The following is a 19,762-nucleotide window of genomic DNA, read 5'->3' as shown; positions in this document are numbered from 1 at the left end:
GAGATAGAGTGAGTGAATTTGTGTGTCATTGACTTAAAAAACAATTTGTATTATAGAAATTGATACATACCTGTTGAAGATTATAATGTATGTAAGAGCTATTGTTTTCGACGCGTGTATAATCATAGAGAAACTGAAAGACATGAAATGTCCGTTTGTGTGTGTATGTGTGTGTATTTTTGGTGGGATTTTTGCATTTAGCAGGAGTTGGTTTGTGTTTTATCTCTCGTTCAATGGCCGGACAAGTAAAAAGGAAAGGCGATCTTTTTAAGTGGGCGGCGAATGAAGAGACATGCACAGTTTTATGACTGAACTGCTTTTGAAGTTGTGGTGAGAGGGGAGAATTGATGTGCGTACGTATGTCTGTGTGTGTGTCAGTGTGTATGTTTGATGGGCTGTGTGCGACAGAGAGAGTAATGTTGATGGTGTATGTGTATATGAGAGAGAGAGAGAGAAAGAAAGAAAGAGAGAGAGAAAAAGAAAGACAGAGAGAGAAAGAAAGAGAGAGAGAGAGAAAGAAAGAGAGAGAGAGAGAAAGAAAGAGAGAGAGAGAAAGAAAGAGAGAGAAAGAAAGAGAGAGAGAGAAAGAAAGAGAGAGATAACTGAAACTTATCATTCAGTTTATTTATTTATTAATATGCATATATGTATGAATGGCTTCAGTCACACACACTCACATACACGCACGCAAGTTGTTTTAATCGATTTTCTCTGTAAGTGTAGGGGCTAGGAAAAATAGAAAATGCATTCCAATCTATGCACCCGTCTCTACATGTGTGCCATTTTTCATGCGAATCCACCCAGCTGTTTGGCCGTGAACCTCAAGACAAGAAAGAATTCAACGGTCAGCCAACTTCAATTTATATTATATATATATATACATGATGGCCATCCACTTGTGGCCGAGGAAAACCATTGCTGACCTTCAGGAACATTGTACGCTCTAGGATTAACTTATATTTTGCATATCCGGCTCCATTGGTGGCTAATCAGCCCTGCTCTTGATGTGCATACATGACTACAAACATTGCAGACCAAGCTGTCCCCATTCACTATACGAGCCGTGCGCTTTCGGGCAGCTCACTTAAGTTCTTCATGCTGGATACGTGTTTTTGAGGTCCAGCCAACATTGAGAATATGTCTGAGACATCTCTGATGAAAGCGTTCAAGGACCCTTACCTGACGTTTGTACAGAGTCCATGTCTCACATGGACTCTTTATATATACATATATGTGTGTGTATATATATATATATATATATATATATATATATATATATATATATACATATATATATATATATACATATATATATACATAAAAATATATACATATATGTATATATAAAAATATACATGTATAAATAATATATATATATGTATGTATATATATATATATATATATATATATATATATATATATACATATATATATATATATATATATACTCGCATATATATATATATATATATATATATATACATATATATATACATAAAAATATATACATATATGTATATATAAAAATATACATGTATAAATAATATATATTTATGTATATATAAATACATATATATATATATATATATATATTTATATATATACATACATGTATATATTATATATATATATGTATATATAAATTTTTCTTATTCTTATTTAAAAAAAGTTTTTTTATTTATTTATGTGTTTCAGCCAAGTGGCTGCGGTCATGCTGGTGCACCACCGTGATTTTCACGTTCCTTGCATGGCTCTTCTCCCCACCTGACATGGTCCAATCAAGAGTTTTGATGGCACATCTGGTGTATAAGAGAATTTGACACAGCTGCCCTAAACTGCGTCTCATTACGAGCCATTGGTTCGTCTGGTATCGTGGAGAGGAAAGTGTCAAGTTTTGTCTTGAAGACCTCCGCATCCATGTCTTGCATGTCTCTCAAATGTTTTGGCAGGGCATTGAAGAGCTGAGGTCCTCTGAAACCGAGGCTGCTGCAGTATCTCGTTCTTATGTGAGATGCAGTGGACGGTACCTTTGGCACCATGCAGTGGCGACCCGTGCGGGCATTCCTGTAGTACTTGATACCAAAGTTTGGCACCAGTCCTTCCAGTATTTTCCATATGTATATTATTACATATCTCTCCCGCCTGCGCTCCAGGGAGTAGAGACCTAGTGCCTTCAGTCGCTCCCTGTAGTTCATCTGTTGGACTGCGGCGATCTTTTTTGTATAGTGCCGCTGAATTGTCTCGAGTTCTGCTGTCCGCTTAACACTGTGTGGTGACCACAACTGAGAGCAATAGTCTAGGCGGCTCAGAACAAATGTCTTCCACAGAGTCAACATGACTTTTTGATCCCTTGTACGGAATGTCCTCAGTATCCACCCTGCTAGTTGTCGGCACTTTGCTGTCAACTTGACAATGTGCATGTGAAATGATGCATCACTACACATGTTGATGCCCAGATCTCTTACTGTTTGTGGTCCTGGGATTGCAGTACCTCCAGGCCCTGTGTATGCCAGTTGGGAGGTACTTGTGGTCTTGTAGCGCAGTACTTGAAATTATTTTGCATTGAACTGCATATTATTTTGCTCTGCCCACTCATATATTGCATTTAGGTCATTCTGCAGGCTTACAATATCATCAGGATTCTTTATTGCCTGAGATATCTTTGTGTCATCAGCATAGCTAGTGACAGTGGCTCTCCGAGTGACCGTGGGCATGTCCAGAAGGGCCACTATGAACAGTAGTGGCCCCAGAACAGTTCCCTGTGGAACACCGCTCAATATTTGTGTTTCCCTAGATAGTTCTCCATTGGCTGCAACTGTCTGACTTCTACCATTCAGGAAGTCATGCAGCCACTCTCCTAATTTACCAGCTATGCCAAGGTTTCGCAGCTTGTGACATATCAAGCCATGATCAACTTTGTCAAAGGCTTTTGAAAAGTCGAGATATATCACATCAACATTTGAATGGTCAAGTAGCTGCTTCAGGACCCAGTCATAATGCTGAAAGAGCTGCGTGAGGCAGCTTCTACCTGGACGGAAACCATGCTGGGTCTCATTCAGCAAGTCATTTTCTTCTAGGAACGCAATCAATCTCCTTCTGACAATTCGTTCCATGACTTTGCTAATATGTGAAGTCAGAAATATGGGCCTGTAGTTTCCAGCCTCTGCTCTGCTTCCACCTTTATGGATAGGACATATGGTGCCTTCCTTCAGCTTTTTGGGAAGTTTACCATTTGCAAGGAAACTCTGGAAGAGTATCCGGAGTGGTCCTGCTAATTCTTGTTTTCACGACTTTAAGAGGACAGCTGGGAAACCATCGGGGCCAGTTGCCGAATTTGAGCTCATTTCATTTATGGCAGCTATCACATCTTCCTCTTCAATGTCGATGTAGGTAATGGATGCAGTCCCCTTCTGCTGAGTGCTATTGTCAAAGAAATCAGCTGGGTTCTTTATCTGCATGTGACTCAGAGGAGAGGTGAAGACACTCTTAAATTGTGTACTGAGCACTTATCCATGTGGGATCTGCAGTCAGTGAGCCATTAGGCAGGAACAGGGGTCCTATCTTATACTGCACCGTAGCAGTCTCCTTTGCAAATCTATAGAAAGCCTTGGGGTTTGTTTTTATGCTTTCTACTGCTCTCTTTTCCTTCTCTGCTCTCTCCTTTTCATGGGAGAGTTTAATTTTGTTTTCTATTTCTAACAGTGTTAGTTTTAATTTAGCCCTTTTCCTATCCTCCAGTTCTCTATTTAACTGGTTTGAGACCTTTGTTCTGTGTCTCATAAGGATTTTCCTGTCTCTAGGAATTCTATTGGCATGTTTGCTGGTCTTTCTATATGGCACGTATTTGGTGCATATGTCTTGTATGGTTGACATAAAATGACTTAATTTGAGGTCATTGTCTTGTATAGAAAGGCTGTCATGCCAGTTTTGATTTCGAATCTCTCTGCGAATTGACTTCCAGTCCGCCCCGTGGAAATTCAGGTTGGATATTGCTTGAGTCCTCCTGGTGGGGTGGGTGTCAGTGGGTTGTCTAGGACCATACATAGTTAATTCTATAATGTTATGATCTGAGAGAGATGTGGGCGTTATTTTCACATTATGGATTAGGCTCACATTGTTTGTGAAGCAGAGATCCAAAATATTGCTTCCCCTGGTTGGTTGGAGTATCACTTGTTCCATGAACAGCATGTTGGATAGTTCTAGCAATGATTTTGCCTGGCTTTGTTCATGCAGTGACATCCCAGAGAGGATGTGACCTTCAGGCCATTTAACATTTGGGAGGTTAAAGTCGCCTAGGAAAAGTATATTGATGTGTTGGTCCAGATTTGTCAGGACCTCTTCTATGCGTCTGAGGCTGTCCTCAAATTTACCTTCCTGCTTTGCGGTATTTGGTGGACGGTATGTTGAGCATACAATTACATCAATTTGTTTTATGTGTACTATTAAAGTATCACATACAGAGTTTGAGTGTGATAGTAGTAGTAGGGGTGTGACATCTTCTCGGATGTACATTGCAACTCCCCCATGACTTCTATCCCTTCTGTCTGTTCGGAGTACGGCATACTCTGGTATATTTATCTCCGCATCTGCTATATTAGGTGTTAGATGCGTTTCGGTAAGCACCATGCATATTGCTTGATTGCATGTTGCTAGGTCTTTCAGGTATAGGAACTTGTCTTTGCCGCCTGTTCGTAATAGGCCCCAGATATTCAGTAGGAATATACATATATAAAAATATATATACGTAGATATAAATATATACATATATATAAATATATATATGTATATATATATATATATATATAAATATATATATGTATATATATATATATATATATATATATATATATATATATATATATATATATACACATATATATATATATATATATATATATATATATATACATATATATATATATATATATATATATATTTATATAAATATACATATTTATATAAATATATATATGTATATATAAATCTATATATATATATATATATATATATATATATATATATATATATATATATATATATATATAAATATATGATGGCTGTCATATATATAAATTTATATACGTATATATAAATATATACATATATATATAAATATATATATATATACATACATATTTATATAAATATATATATGTATATATAAATCTCTCTCTCTCTCTCTCTCTTTATATATATATATATATATATATATATATATACACATACATATATATATATTTCATTTATTCATGTAGTGAGAACACTACATAAAATGTGCAATGAAAATGTACTCCTCAGCTGCATAATGGAATTTCATTTTAGAAAGTCATTTTGTAGATGTGTGCAAAAAACAAGAGTAAGGGAAGAAAAAATACCATCTGGACTGGGCTGCCATTCAACATTTTAAGCACCACATTTAATTTTTTGATTAAATCTATATATATATATATATATATATATATAAATATATGATGGCCGTCCACTCGTGACCGAGGAACACCATTGCCGACCTTCAGGAACATTGTGTGCTCTAGGACTAACTTATATTTTGCATTTGCGGCTCCGTTGGTGGCTAATGAGTCCTGCTCTTGACAAGCATACACGATTGCAAACATTGCAGATCAAGCTTTCCCCATTCACTATACAAACCGTGCGCTTTCGCGCAGCTCGCTTAAGTTCTTCATGTTGGATACGTGCTCTCTCAAAAGTGTTGATCCCCTCCTTAACCTGATTCGTCCATCTGTGGCGATGACAGGCATTGTTCTCTCAGTCAGTGTCCTGCATATCACAGGCCTTTAATGAGGACTTGACACAGTCCTTAAATCGCAGCATTGGTTTCTGCTAGAGTCTCCTTCCATTCACAAATTCTCCATATAGCATCTGCTTAGGAATCCTGCTATCCTTCATTGTAATAAGGTGTCCAGTCCAACGTAACTGGTGCTTGTGCACCATCACCTCAATACTCAAGATATCAGCTGTCTGCAGGACCTGTGTGTCTGGAATTTCTGAGGTCTAGCCAACATTGAGAATGTGTCTGAGACATCTCTGATGAAAGCGTTCAAGGACCCTTGCCTGACATTTGTACAGAGTCCATGTCTCACATGAGTAGAGAAGCGATGTCAGTACCCATGCACGGTACACAGCAACTTTTGTTTGCCTTGCTATGCCATGCTGGGACCAGACACGAGACTTAAGAGACTGAAAGGAATTAGTTGCTCTCTGCAACCTGAAAAATATTTCCTCATCCAGGGAGCAGGCTGAGTGTGCTGCCCGGGTAGACAAACTTGTCTACTACCTTCAGAATTGTTCCTTCAACCAAGATAGCTGGTACCACATATGGATTTCCTGGTGCAGGCTGGAACATTACAACAGTCTTGTCCAGGCTAATGCTAAGACCAAATGCCTTGCAAGAAGCAGAAATGCAATTCATGAGTATTTGCATGTCATCCACTGTATGAGTGACTAAGTCACAGTCATTTGCATAAAGGAGGTCATGAATAATAGACTGTAGAACCTTTGAATTGGCAGCAAATCGGTGAAGATTAAAGAGGCGGCCAGGAGATCAATATCTGACATATATTTCCAGAGAGCTAACCTTAGCAAAAAGCATGACTAAAAGCAGCAGCAAAGTACAAAGAAAAGAGAGTTGGGGCAAGGATGTCACCCTACTTGACACCATTCTCTACAGGAACGGGTCCCGCCATGCCACCACCAACATTGACACAAGCCTCCAGCCCATCATGAAATGATTTAATTATAGATACAAAGTGATCCGGACATCCAAGTTTGCCAAGTATTTTCCATAGAAAGGCCTTATTTACAGTATCAAAGGCCTTTGTTAAATCAATGAAGACCTGGACAAGATCCATATTCTGCTCATAGCACTTCTCCTGCATCTGTCTTGCTGTGAAAATCATATCCATTGTCCCTCTACCAGATCGGAGGCCACATTGAGATTCAGACATCTAACAGGATATCTAACCCGCTAGAAGGAGCAGTCAAACTCCAAACCACAATTAGGGACAATTTTGAAAGGGAATGAAAAATAAAAACATTTCCCATCTATTTCCTGTACCATGCTTTCAAGCTATTTTCAGCAAAAAAAAAAAAAATTTGCTACGCCAGCTATCATCAGCAGGAAAGCCAAGATTAACATATAAACACAAGGCAATACAGAGAACATGCCTCGTGCTTATATGTTATCATTTTTCATATCTACCGCGCAAGTGCAGTTTTCTTATCGGCAGCAAATATAAAAACTGCCGATTTTCTTCCAGAAATTAGCCAAAATGTCATATGGACATCTCTTATGTGTTTAAATGTACACTGTATATATTTATTTGAATAATATATAGTCTATTGACTAGTTTTTCTTCTCACTAGACCACTGGTAGCAAAAAGAATTTCTAAATTTTTTTGCTACCCTGAAATTTATAAATAAATATATGTATGCATATATAAATAAATATATATATGTATATATAAATAAATAAATATATATATATGTATATATATATATAAATATATAAATAATTTGGGAAAGCAAATTTCCAAATCAATCAGGTGCAACCCTTTAGTGTTATATGCATCTACATATACTTTGGAGTCTTATTTATCATATATTTATATATTTATCTATAAATATACAAAGTATCTGATAAAAGTCAATATTAATTCAATTTTGGGGGATTAATCGATATGCAAGTATTCTATTTCAGATAATACAAAAATAACCTAATGAGTATATCTGACAGTAAACTCATGGTATCAGTTTGCACATCACAAAATAATACTTAAAGGATATAACCAAAATTTCCAGCAAGGTATATAATATACTTCCTTAATTATATCCTACTTTAGTTGATACTTATATTATATATACTTATGTTTCAGTATTGGAAGATTACAATATACACAACTGTATACGAGTGGCTGTGTGGTAAGTAGCTTGCTTACCAACCACATGGTTCCGGGTTCATTCCCACTGCGTGGCACCTTGGGCAAGTGTCTTCTACTGTAGCCTCGAGCTGACCAAAGCCTTGTGAGTTGATTTGGTAGACGGAAACTGAAAGAAGCCTGTCGTATATATGTATATATATATATATATATATATATATATATATATATATATATATATGTATGTATGTGTGTGTATATGTTTGTGTGTCTGTGTTTGTCCCCCCCAACATCACTTGACAACCGATGGTGGTGTGTTTACGTCCCCGTAACTTAGCAGTTCGGCAAAAAGAGACCGATAGAATAAGTACTAGGCTTCCAAAGAATAAGTCCTGGGGTCGATTTGCTTGACTAAAAAGGCGGTGCTCCAGCATGGCTGCAGTCAAATGACTGAAACAAGTAAAAGAGTAAGGAGTATATATAAATACATATATGCAATTGTCAGATTGGTGATTTGAGGAATTTCTTTATCTATATATGTAAAGATGAGAATGTGTGTCTGTCTGCCTGTCTGTGTGAATCCCTAAAACTTGAGAACTACTCAATTTCATTCAAATTTTACACATACCTTAGATTCCAGGTAGTGTTTTAGGCCCCCAAATTTTTTAACTTCTGGCCTAGTGCGAGCCCAGTGCAATATCACATCTCCTCCACTATTGCAGTATTTTGTGTCAAAAGTGAAAAAATAACATCTCTCTATTGTATTTTCACTTTAATACTGAAACTATTATCTCACATATATATAGGCATAGATACATACATACATACTTACATATATATAATATATATATGCTGTGTATATGTAAAAGCACCCACTACACACTCAGAGTGGTTGGCGTTAGGAAGGGCATCCAGCTGTAGAAACTCTGCCAGATCAGATTGGAGCCTGGTGCAGCCATCCGGTTTGCCAGTCCTCAGTCAAATCGTCCAACCCATGCTAGCAAGGAAAGTAGACGTTAAATGACGATGATGATGATGACATCTGCACAAATGTATATATATATAGATGTATATATATATACATATACATGTATATGTATATATACATATACATGTATATATACATATACATGTATATATATACATCTATATATATTAGATGTATATGTATACATGTATATGTATAGCTGTATATGTATAGATGTATATATATAGATGTATATGTATACATGTATGTGTACATGTCTATATATAGATGTACATGTATATATATAGTTGTACATGTAATATGTACACATATATTTACATGCATACATATATACACTCATACACATACACACACACACACACACACACACATATGTGCAGGTGTGGCTGTGTGGTAAGAAACTTGGTTCCAAAATACATGGTCCTGGGTTAAGTCCCACTGTGTGGTGACTTGGCATGTTTCTTCTCCTATACCCTCAGACCAACCAAAGCCTTGTGAGTGGATTTTGTAGACAGAAACTGAAAGAAATCAATTGTATATATATATATGTATATATGTAAGTGTATGTGTGTGTCTTTGTCTCTGTGTTTCTCCCTCATCACTGCTTCACAACTGCTGTTCGTTTATTTACATCCCCATAACTTACTGGTTTCACAATAAGAAACTGATAGGATAAGTACCAGGCTTATCAAAATAAAAAAAAAGTACCAGGGAGTGTCTCATATTTTCCTTTGCCCACTCAGTTGTATCTATCAATCTATCTTTTTGTGTGTGTGTGTGTGTATGTATATATATATATATATATATATATATATATATAATACACACACACACACATACATATAGGTATACGTGTATATTCATATCTATTATATAAAAGTCAATGTCTTTGTGTGTGTTCGTGTGTTACTTATATATTTGTAAACTACTGCACCGATCCTAATGAAATTTGGAACACAAAATCCAAGCCTAGGGAGAAGGGTAATGCTGTGTGTTTCATACAATTTCATGGACCAAAATTACTAAATGGATCCTTATGATATTTGGAACTTAGATTCAATGCATAAGGGCAGGAATAATGCAGTATGTTTGGTTTGAATTTGAGATGGCTTAAAGGGGGCAGAACCCCCATGAAAATTCATAAATTTTCAATGTTGATGAAATTTCAACCATGGGTAATTGACACACATCAAGATGTATTCTCAAACTTTCCACTTCTCATGAGGACTCTAAGACCCCCTAATGGGGGCTTTAACTTCCAAATTTTAGTCATTTTTTATGATCCAAAACTATGTCAAAAGTACTGAATGGATCTTTATGAAATTTGGTAATTATATTCTATGCATAAGGGCCATAACCCCCATGAAAATTCATATACTTTTGCTATTGATGAAATTTTAACCATACATATTACACACATGAAGTAATATTTCTAAAATTTCATCTTCTTAGAAGTTACAAAGACCTCTTCATGGAGACTTAACACCCACAATTTTATCTAAGCAAAGACGAATACAGTTGTACTCCTGGAAGCTGTAGGGTCACCTGAGCGCAAAAGATGAGCATTATTTGTAATTCAATGGTACAACAGTGTAAGACTTTGCATTCAGATATACTTACATTGTGATTTCTGCAATGTGGTGCATAAATTGTCAAGTAAATGAGAGGCATCCTTGCCTCCACTGATTCAGTTGCTAAGTGTTGAGTAAAGTTATTTCCTTGCAGACCTCCTTGCAGTCTTTTTATTATCACTGGGTCACACATAGTCCCCAGGTGGTAACATTGATTTCAAGGCCTTCCCAGATGAGTGACTGGTTATTCAAAGACATTTATAGATTGTAAAGTTATTCTGTCCAGTTACCTATCCATATAGTGGTCAGTTACAAACTCCAGAGGTGACACTTTCATTTCCCCTTAGCCCTCATGTCACACAGTTGTTAATGTTTATTTCAGTTGGGTCACACCCTTCCAATTGCTATAGATCCGTAATGCATCTTACGGCTGTGCCTGTCACCTGTATGGTGAGGAATTCTACATTGGGGAGTAGTAATGACTAGGTAGGGTAGCTGACTGCTTATTGTGATCATTCGTCTTTTGGTTTCCTGTAGCTTTGCTCTCTTTTACAAACCCAGTGAACATACATATATTTCCTATTTCAAAGAAATTCGAACACCCAAGTCAAAAAGATTCTCAACAATTCAACTTCTTTGGCTGACATTAAGACACCCACCCCCAATAGGGGCCTTAACTCCCACATTTTAGAGCTCCATGACCTCCATTTTTCAGGAGCAAAATACTTTTAACAGGTTCTATAAGACTGGAATTTTGAAATCTGCGCATAAAAATCAGTAATATGGGATACATGTTTTGATTACAATTTTTTTACGGTGTGTAAAGAGGGAAAGAACCCCCATCTGCAATTTTGATGAAATTCGAATCATAGATATTCCAGTTCATTACAGAAAATATAACAGAAAAGTCTAATTCTTCCATTGCATATAACATGGGCAACACCGGGTATCTCTGCTAGTTACCTATAAAGGTGTACATAGAGGGACATTACAAGGGATGAACATGAACACTTACATTCTTATAAAATATTTTGGGTTGAGATAAATGAAAAAAATCGAAAAAAATCAAATGAAAAGATGAATATATAAATATATACAAATAAAAATAAAGACTTAATAAAATAACGTTCTGGGTTTTTTCCTTACTTAACAGCCAGTGTTTTACTTTGGTTTTTTCCATCTTTTCGTCCTGACTTGCTATGCTAGCATGGCCCCATTCATTCTCAACTTCCTTACCACAGACATCCACCTTTTCTCGAACATACTTTACAACAAGCACTTTTTCTCCAGGCAGATCTTTCCCGACAGGTGGAAATTAAAATAGCTTACCAACCCATGTCTGGTGATGAAGTGACTTGTTACAATCCCTTTCGCATGTCATCCATACTGTTTCCTTCAGTATGGCTACTACGCAGAAAAATTATGCCTTCTTTTCCTTGTTGAAGGAAAAAGGCGGTACGATCTTAGTTATGGACTCAGTCAAGAGCCATACTCTTTCTGCATCCAACATCGTTGTTCGATATAGGTTATCAACTTCCTCAACTCCTAACAGTGTATGAAGGTGCACATGACAGTTTCACTGGCACACCCGCACCTCGGACATGCGGGGGAGGTGTCAATACCGTGTCTAGACAACCTCTCTCGAACCAGTAAGGCCGAAAAGTAGCACAACCAGGCCAAGGATTTCTGGAAGTTATCCAGATACATTGGCCCAAATGTACTTCTGAACAGGTTGGTTATTTGCTCCTCTTTGGAGCCCAGAGTCTTCCCCCAGGACATTGTCGGACTTATGCTCTACCAACCCTCTATAAAAATCCGTAGTGGTAGCTCCGCTGCCAGTATTGCTCACTTGAGAGAAGAGAGTGAGTGCTTGTCTGCACTCCATCTGCCATTCTCCCATCTTAGGTCTCCATGTACCTAAGTCTTTGAGGGACCTCAATTGTGGAAAAAGGTCGCTTGGCATGCAGTGACCACACCTGCTCACCATCCAGGTAGCACCAGAGATGTCTCAGCCTCAGTGCGTACTTGCGCATCATCAACCAAGGCAACCCTAGTGCACCCTTTAACGGTTTTTGATAGCAGTTCCACAAAAAGTGAAAAAGGATCCATTCCAACTTGGTCATCCACAAACCAGGGCAAGGCACAACGGTTAGGTGGTAGGTTATCACAGATGCTATAAACACCTGTGCGACCTCAGCCCTTCCTAGCAAGGATAACGTCCTCCCAGACCAGGTTTGAGTTATGGCCGTCACCTTGCTCAGTTTTTCTCCACCTGGAGATCTGGTCCAAACCAGATTCCGAGCATTTTAACCAGGCCTTCCATCCAGCATCCGACGACGCTGTTGGAAGGCATCGACTTGCCACACCAGGTGCCGAGTTGCAAGTCAACTGATTTCTCCTGGTTAATTTTTGCTCCTGCCACCGCTTCGTATCCTTTGATGGCGTCTTCTACATGAGGTAGCTGCCCTTTATCAGACACAATGATGGTAACATCATCTGCATATGCCGTCGCACTTCTACCATAACACAGATCACACGGGTCCGCCCCCATATTCCCCAACCTCTGCAGCAGTGACTCAAGAGCCAATACATACAGCGGCAGGGACAGGGGGCAGCCCTGGCAAACTGAACACTCAATCGCAAAGGGATTCAAGAAGGACCCATTCACCCAGACAACAGATTTGATGTTGCAGTACATAGCTTCAATTCAGCTTCAGAAAGTCGGGCCCAATCAGGCCACCCGGAGGACCGCTGCCAGACACTGATGGTCAACCTTATTGAATGCCTTAGACTAGTCTAAATTCACCAGTGCCCCACCTTTGCCAGGAACTTTACCAACTCACTCTATGGTGTAGCGAATGAGGTGAAGGTTGTCCTGTATTGTCCTTCCTGGGATGGCAAGTGTCTGCGCATCTCCCACCAGGTCGCCTACGACAATCCTCACTCTCTTGGCTGACACCTTGGCCAAAATCTTTAACTCTGTTTAGCAGAGTTATGGGCCAAAAATTATTAATGCTATTCCCCTTGTTCAGGTCCTTCCTGATCAGTGTCACCACTCTTCGGCTCACAGCTTTGGGAATTCTCCCATTCTGCTGCCAATTCACGTACACACTGGTCAGTACATTCCCGAACAAGTCTGGCATGCTTTTATAAAATTCGTAAGGTAGACCATCCAATCCCAGTGACTTGTCCTCAGGGCACACAGAAAGCACTTCTATAACCTCCTTGGCTGTGATTGGCTCTTCACAGCGCTCAGTCTCATGCACGGAAAGACGTGAGCCACGGGCCAGGAAATGCCGTAAGGCATCCCCATGGTCCAGCACCTCATTCCTCCCAAACAACGTGGCAAAGAGCTCGTGAAAGGCCTTGCACATTCCTTTTTGTCCTTGGATCTCCTGTCCATGCTCATCTACCACAGACTTTATCGTGGCCTCCACGCCACGTCAGGTTTCTTTTGAGCAAGCCCATCCGGCAACGTTGATACCCTCGCGGCCCAGTGCACATATTTTAGCCCGGACTCTGCATCCTTCGTGTTTGGCATTGAGGTGTTGGTCCAGAGCTGATCTCACTGCCAGCACTTGGAGTGTAGAGCCCATTCTCAGTGCCTCTTCTTATGCCTTAACTAATTCCCTTTCTACTCTAGTCTGCTCTAGACTTAACTGCTTACTAAATCTAGTCAACTTGAGTCGAATGGCTCTTTTGAGGGCGCTCCACCACCGGTTGTTAATCACAGAGCCGGTTAGTGTCCTCGTTACTAACACCTTAATCTGGCTACAGTAAGCTTCGCAATTCAATAGGGTTTTGTTCAACTTCCAATAGCCAGATCTCTGTCTATGAACCTTATCTATATGCAGTCTACACGTTGCTAATTTGTGATCCGTGTAGGGTACATATGTAAACTGCGGACAACTTAAACTAGACTTATCTCCAGCATTAACTATTTTCCTGTCTATATAAGACGTGATAGATCCGTTGTAATTAGACCAAGTCCACATTGGAACACTCGGATTATCAAGTCTGTATCAATCTGCCAGCCTAAATCGCTTCAGCAAATCGACGAAGCATGAGTCACACTTCCTAACATTCAAGCCTATGCTATCCAGGCATGCATCCAGAACAGCGTTAAAATCACCTAGTGTCCTTGATATCACAAGAAAGTTCTCCAGGTGTCAATAGAACTCATCCCATTTGCCTATTTGCCTTTTGTGCCAGGTGCGTAGATGCCAACCAGCCTGAAGGCCTTACCTCTGTATGCTAGGTCCAGAACGACCAACTCGCCTTCTGGGTCCACGAAGATCGTATGTGACTGCAGCACCAAGCTTTTCCAGAGCAAAACTACAACACCTCTGCTCCCCACCTCCTGGCTAGGAGACATGATTTTCTTATAGCCATTCAGGAGAGTTGAGAAGGCCTGCAGCTTGTCCAGCTTGGTCTCTGTAGCAACCATAATACCAATTTTGTGTGATCTGAGGTTGTTGAGGAGGCAAGTCTGCTTCCTCTTCGAGCCCAGGCCACGGACATTTAAACAAGCAATACATAGCATAGCCATGTCAGGCACAAAAAAGAAGGAAATTCAATCTTACCTGTTCACTTATCTTTCTAGGAGGATTGTTCTTAGTATTTCTGAGACAAGTTCCCCGCTTCCCCTCTTTTGTACAAAAATGGTTCCACCGACGAGTTAAATACCTTCGGTAGATCCTTCAGCTCAGCTATGTCTTTAGGATGCCTATCTTTGAGTTCTTTGAGAAGTTTTGGGGAAATTCTTCCCAACAACGTCACCAAACTCAACTTATTGTCATTGACATATGGTGTCGTAATGTCATGAGGTCTAATGACCCTGTCCAAATACTTATTATTATTTTTATATGCGATTGTCGTGGTGTCTTCTTTTTCCGGAATGTTGATTTCCACTGACATAAATATTTTGCCTTTCCCCTTCGGTTCAGGCTTTTTTATAATTTTAGTTTTTGGAACCACTTCCTGTGTTTTCGTAGGAGACTCTATCTTTCTTGTTCTCTTACGTGACACCATCTGAAAGTTTATATTTTCAGTAGATGGTGTCATGACTGATTCTGGTTCCTCACTGATAGAGGCGGTCGCCTGCTGCGTAATGGCCTCCTTGGCCGGAGGCGCCGCCTCTTTATTTTTCCCCTTGGGGTCAGTTTTACTAGTAGAAGAGGCGGCCACTTGCTGAGTAACAACCTCCTTGACTGGAAGCGCCGCTTCCTTGTGTTTTGTCTTGGATTAATTTCTATTGGTAGAGGCGGCCACCCTCTGCATAAAGGCCTCCTTGGCCGGGGGTGCCGCCTCTTCATATTTCCATTTGGGGTTGGTTTTATTAGTGGAGTTGGTTGCTCGTTCTATTCCAAACTCCATGACTGGTGGGGGCCGTCTCTTCCTTCTCCTCCTCTGCTTCTTTGACCTTATTTTTTGTTGGGCATTTCGAACTCAGGTGCCCTTTCTTTCCACAGTGCAAGCACCTGGGTCTTCTCCTCTCTACATGCACTGCCAATACCACCTCCTCTACTTGAAGTGTCTCGGGTAGCCCTTCCAAATCCGTGCTAGTTGCCTGTGCCAGGATCTTCAGAGATTGACCCTGACAATTCTGTGGGGTGTCTCTGGAGATCTCAATTATATTTATCTTGTCCTCTCTTTTGCAGAGGAGTGTGGCAACGATCCATGCCACCTCCACCTCCAGGGGAATGTTCTTGATTTTTATCCGGGGTGTTCTGTGTCCCAGATATAGTGGCAGCAGCATGACGTTGCTACATTGCAAGGTTCGAGTCAAGAACTCCCTTGCTTTCTTAATTGATTCAAACCTTGTTTCAATAGTGGCGTATCTTGTGCCTCGGGCTAGGTACTTTATCTCATTCATCACCAGCCTGAGACACTTTTCAATTGTACTTGCTTCAAAAAATTCTAACCTTACCTTTTCTTTTCTGTGTCATATGATTTGTAAATGATTGTCTTCTCTTTGGTTTTGTTTCGTATCTCACTTAGTGGAGTTATCTTACTCACACCATTTTCTTCAGTTATCATGCTATAATAGGCTCGTATGGCTTCCATTGTTAGTGTGATAGTCTCATGCCCATCAACAGCGGCGGCAAAATTCATTCCTTTTCTGTTCTGTTCTGTTCTTCTGTGGAACACATTTTTTTTGATAATATTTTTTTTTTAATATTCAAAAATACAAAATTTTTTTTCAAAAGTTGGACATGATTCAAACTGCAAGCAGTAACACAATTTATATATCCTTCCCCTTTGGGAGAGGATAACAGTTCACAATGTAAATGCAGACAAGAATTTTAACAACGTTTCCCTTACAGGAAACTAACAAGCACATTGTAGCAATAAGCAGCAACAGTTTAACAACTAACCTTCACAGTAGACACAAGCAAATTAACACATAAGAATGTGAGCCAAAATGGTGATTTGAGGAAGAAGATAGCAGGGAACTAGGGTAAAATGAAGTACTGAACCCCCAACCCCTGAATCAAATAACCACATAATTTCATTTCTAAAGCACTTGAATAGACTATATAAATAATTAACAAAAATAATACAATAATTAAAAAAAAATAAATATATGAAGATATAAGTATTAACTAAAGTAGTATATAATTAACAAAGTATATTATATACCCTGCTGGAAATTTTGGTTATATCCTTTAAGTATTATTTCGTGATGTGCAAACTGATACCATGAGTTTACTCATTAGGTCATTTTTGTATTATCTGAAATAGAATACCCGCATAGTAGTGATATAGCCTTAGGCTATATCACTACATACCTCACACTCCTTTACTCTTTACTCTATCATCTCTTTACAAACTCATATATTTCTCTATCTCACCCTCACCTCCCCTTCCCTATCAGTTTATCCTGGCTGACCACTATCCAGTACACTCTCCCTCTCTTCATTTCTTTATTATCTCCCTCCCCGCTTTTCTCTTTTCTCTCTTTTTTTCCCTCTCTTCCTGTTTTTGATTTGACCTTACAAACACATTCCCAACTTTTAAGTCATTTCAAAAAAATCCTCGAATGACCAATTTTAAATACTATTGGAACTTACACACAAGGCACAGGAAACTTATATGTATACCATTCTGCTTAAATAATGGAAGTGAAGATACAATATCCCTGCATATCTCACATGTGTTTTCATTCCTCCACTTCACTCTCTATTTCATATCTTCTTCAGAATAACTACTGCTTAACCTTTTTCTCGCACTGTCTCCGATGAAGGGATATATAAAATATCTCGGAAAGAGCTGTAAGACCTCTTTATAAATGTTCTGAAATCTTTCACAGCCTTGAATTTTTATCTCATTCTGTTAATTTTTTATATATATGCACGCTAATGTATAACCTATGTTGGACTCCTCGTTCACATAATCACCGAACCTGGACTTAACTATAGTCTGTCCATAGCACATACTCAGCATTACCTGATACCTTTGGGTCTTCTTGACACCATTACCTCTCATAACCTATATATAAATATATATATATATTTTTTGTAGTTTCAGCTCAGAGCTGTGGCTACGCTGATGCACCACTGTTTTGCTACACTGTTATTACTGAGAACCTCCTCCAATATGTGGCACTTGGTGAAGAATGGAGTTTGATGTAGCTATCCTCATTTGCAACTCTTCCATTGAGGTAGGTTCATCTAGGACTCTCAACAGGAAGAGGTCCAACCTTGATTTAAAACCGCCTACATCTACTTTGTGCAGGTTCCTCAGGCTCTTTGGGAGAATATTAAAAAGCTGAGGGCCCCTGAAACCCAGGCTATTGCAGTTACTGGTCCTGAAGTGCAATGGCAATGCTGGGATCTTTGGCACTATACAGTGTTGACCCATTCTGGCATTGCTGTAGTTTTCAATGCCAAAATTTGGTACAATTCCTTCCAGGATCTTCCAGATGTATATTACTGCATACCTCTCCCTCCTTCACTCCAGGGAGTAGAGTCTTAGCTGTTTCAGCCTTTCCCAGTAACTGAGCTATTGCAATGAGACGATCTTTGTGAAGCTTTGCTGAATTGCTTCAAGGTCTGCTGTTAATTTCATACTGGTGGGTGACCATAGCTGGTAGCAGTAATCTAGGTGGCTTAGGATGAATGTCCTCCAGAAGACCATCATGGTTTCCTTATCTCTGGTTCTGAATGTTCGCAGGATCTATCCAGCCAGTCGTTTGCACTTTGTCATCATTCTGGTAATGTGCACTTGGAAAGAGGTATCATCACTCATGTCGATACCCAGGTCCCTTACTGATTTAGGCTCTGGGATTGTAATTCCCTGTGGACCAGTGTACCCTGTAAGTTTCATATTCAGTTTTGGACACTGGTAGTGCAGTGCTTGGAATTTTTCAGCATTAAACTGCATATTATTATTGTCGGCCCATCTATAAATTGAGTCCAACTCCTGCTGCAGATGGAGGAAAAAAGGAAAACAACCAAATTATCCAGTTATATATGGTCCTTAAAAGAAAAAGGTGTCAGCTGTAAGATCCACTGGAAGATCTTGGTCAAGTGTAAACCTTATACCAATGGCAGGGGAAAGTGCGGTCTTTGTGATATGGATAGATGGTTTATATGGAAAAGTTCTTTACACCCTGCTACATGTCTGAACTTTTGGGGTCATGTCCACATATGGCAAAACATTTGATACATTTTTGGAACCCCCAAGATCACAGATAGAACCTGCTTTTTATATGATGCCTTCTGTATGTCTTAATGTCTCTTATATATTTCTTATATATATTTTATTGCTTTATATATTTTTTCTGTATATTATTTTTCACGCTTTATAATTGTTTAACTTATATGTGTGTAGTATATACCTAATGTGTATGTGCGTGCATATATACATGTGTACAAATGATGGTATATATACGAGTGCAAGACTCTACCTGTTGTTCTTGTCTCCTTCCTTCATACATATATGTATGTATATACGTTTATATATCTGCAGGTGTAGATGTGCTTGACAGACAGAAGGGTGTATTTGTGTATATACGTATATAATGCATTTGTATATTCAAGTTTTGTGGCGAATGTGAATGTTTTATGGTTTATGTTTTTTGCATATGTGTTTCTATCTGTATATACATCTATCCGCATATGTATGTGCATGTGCATATAGACTACGTTTTGTATATCCGCATGTGTGTATGTGCGTATAGTGATGTGTATATTAATATAATGATGCGTGTATTTTTGCGTATGTGTTTTTATTTGTATATACGCTTTTCTGCATATGTATATGCATGTGCATATAAATTACATTTTGTATATCCGCATATGTA

At 38.8% G+C, this 19,762-nt stretch overlaps 1 protein-coding gene across 7 annotated transcripts in view; it reads right to left on the bottom strand.

The window, feature by feature from the left end:
• Nucleotides 1-19,762, bottom strand: part of LOC106881414 (membrane progestin receptor gamma) — a 118,332-nt gene that overhangs the window by 77,952 nt on the left and 20,618 nt on the right. Inside the window, exon 1 of one of the 7 annotated variants that reach the window (XM_052967272.2) lies at nucleotides 15,039-16,594. The exons of the other annotated variants lie outside the window; for them this stretch is intronic. The gene's annotated coding sequence lies outside the window, so the exon portion shown is untranslated. Of the gene's footprint in view, nucleotides 1-15,038; nucleotides 16,595-19,762 lie in introns of those variants that run through there. 7 annotated transcript variants of the gene reach the window in all.

This window comes from Octopus bimaculoides, chromosome 4 (assembly GCF_046866305.1).
Source record: "Octopus bimaculoides isolate indiv1 chromosome 4, ASM4686630v1, whole genome shotgun sequence".
Classification (NCBI taxonomy): Eukaryota; Metazoa; Mollusca; class Cephalopoda; order Octopoda; family Octopodidae; genus Octopus; species Octopus bimaculoides.
The sequence above is the reverse complement of the archived record's forward strand: the minus strand, read 5'-3'. Positions and strand labels throughout refer to the sequence as shown.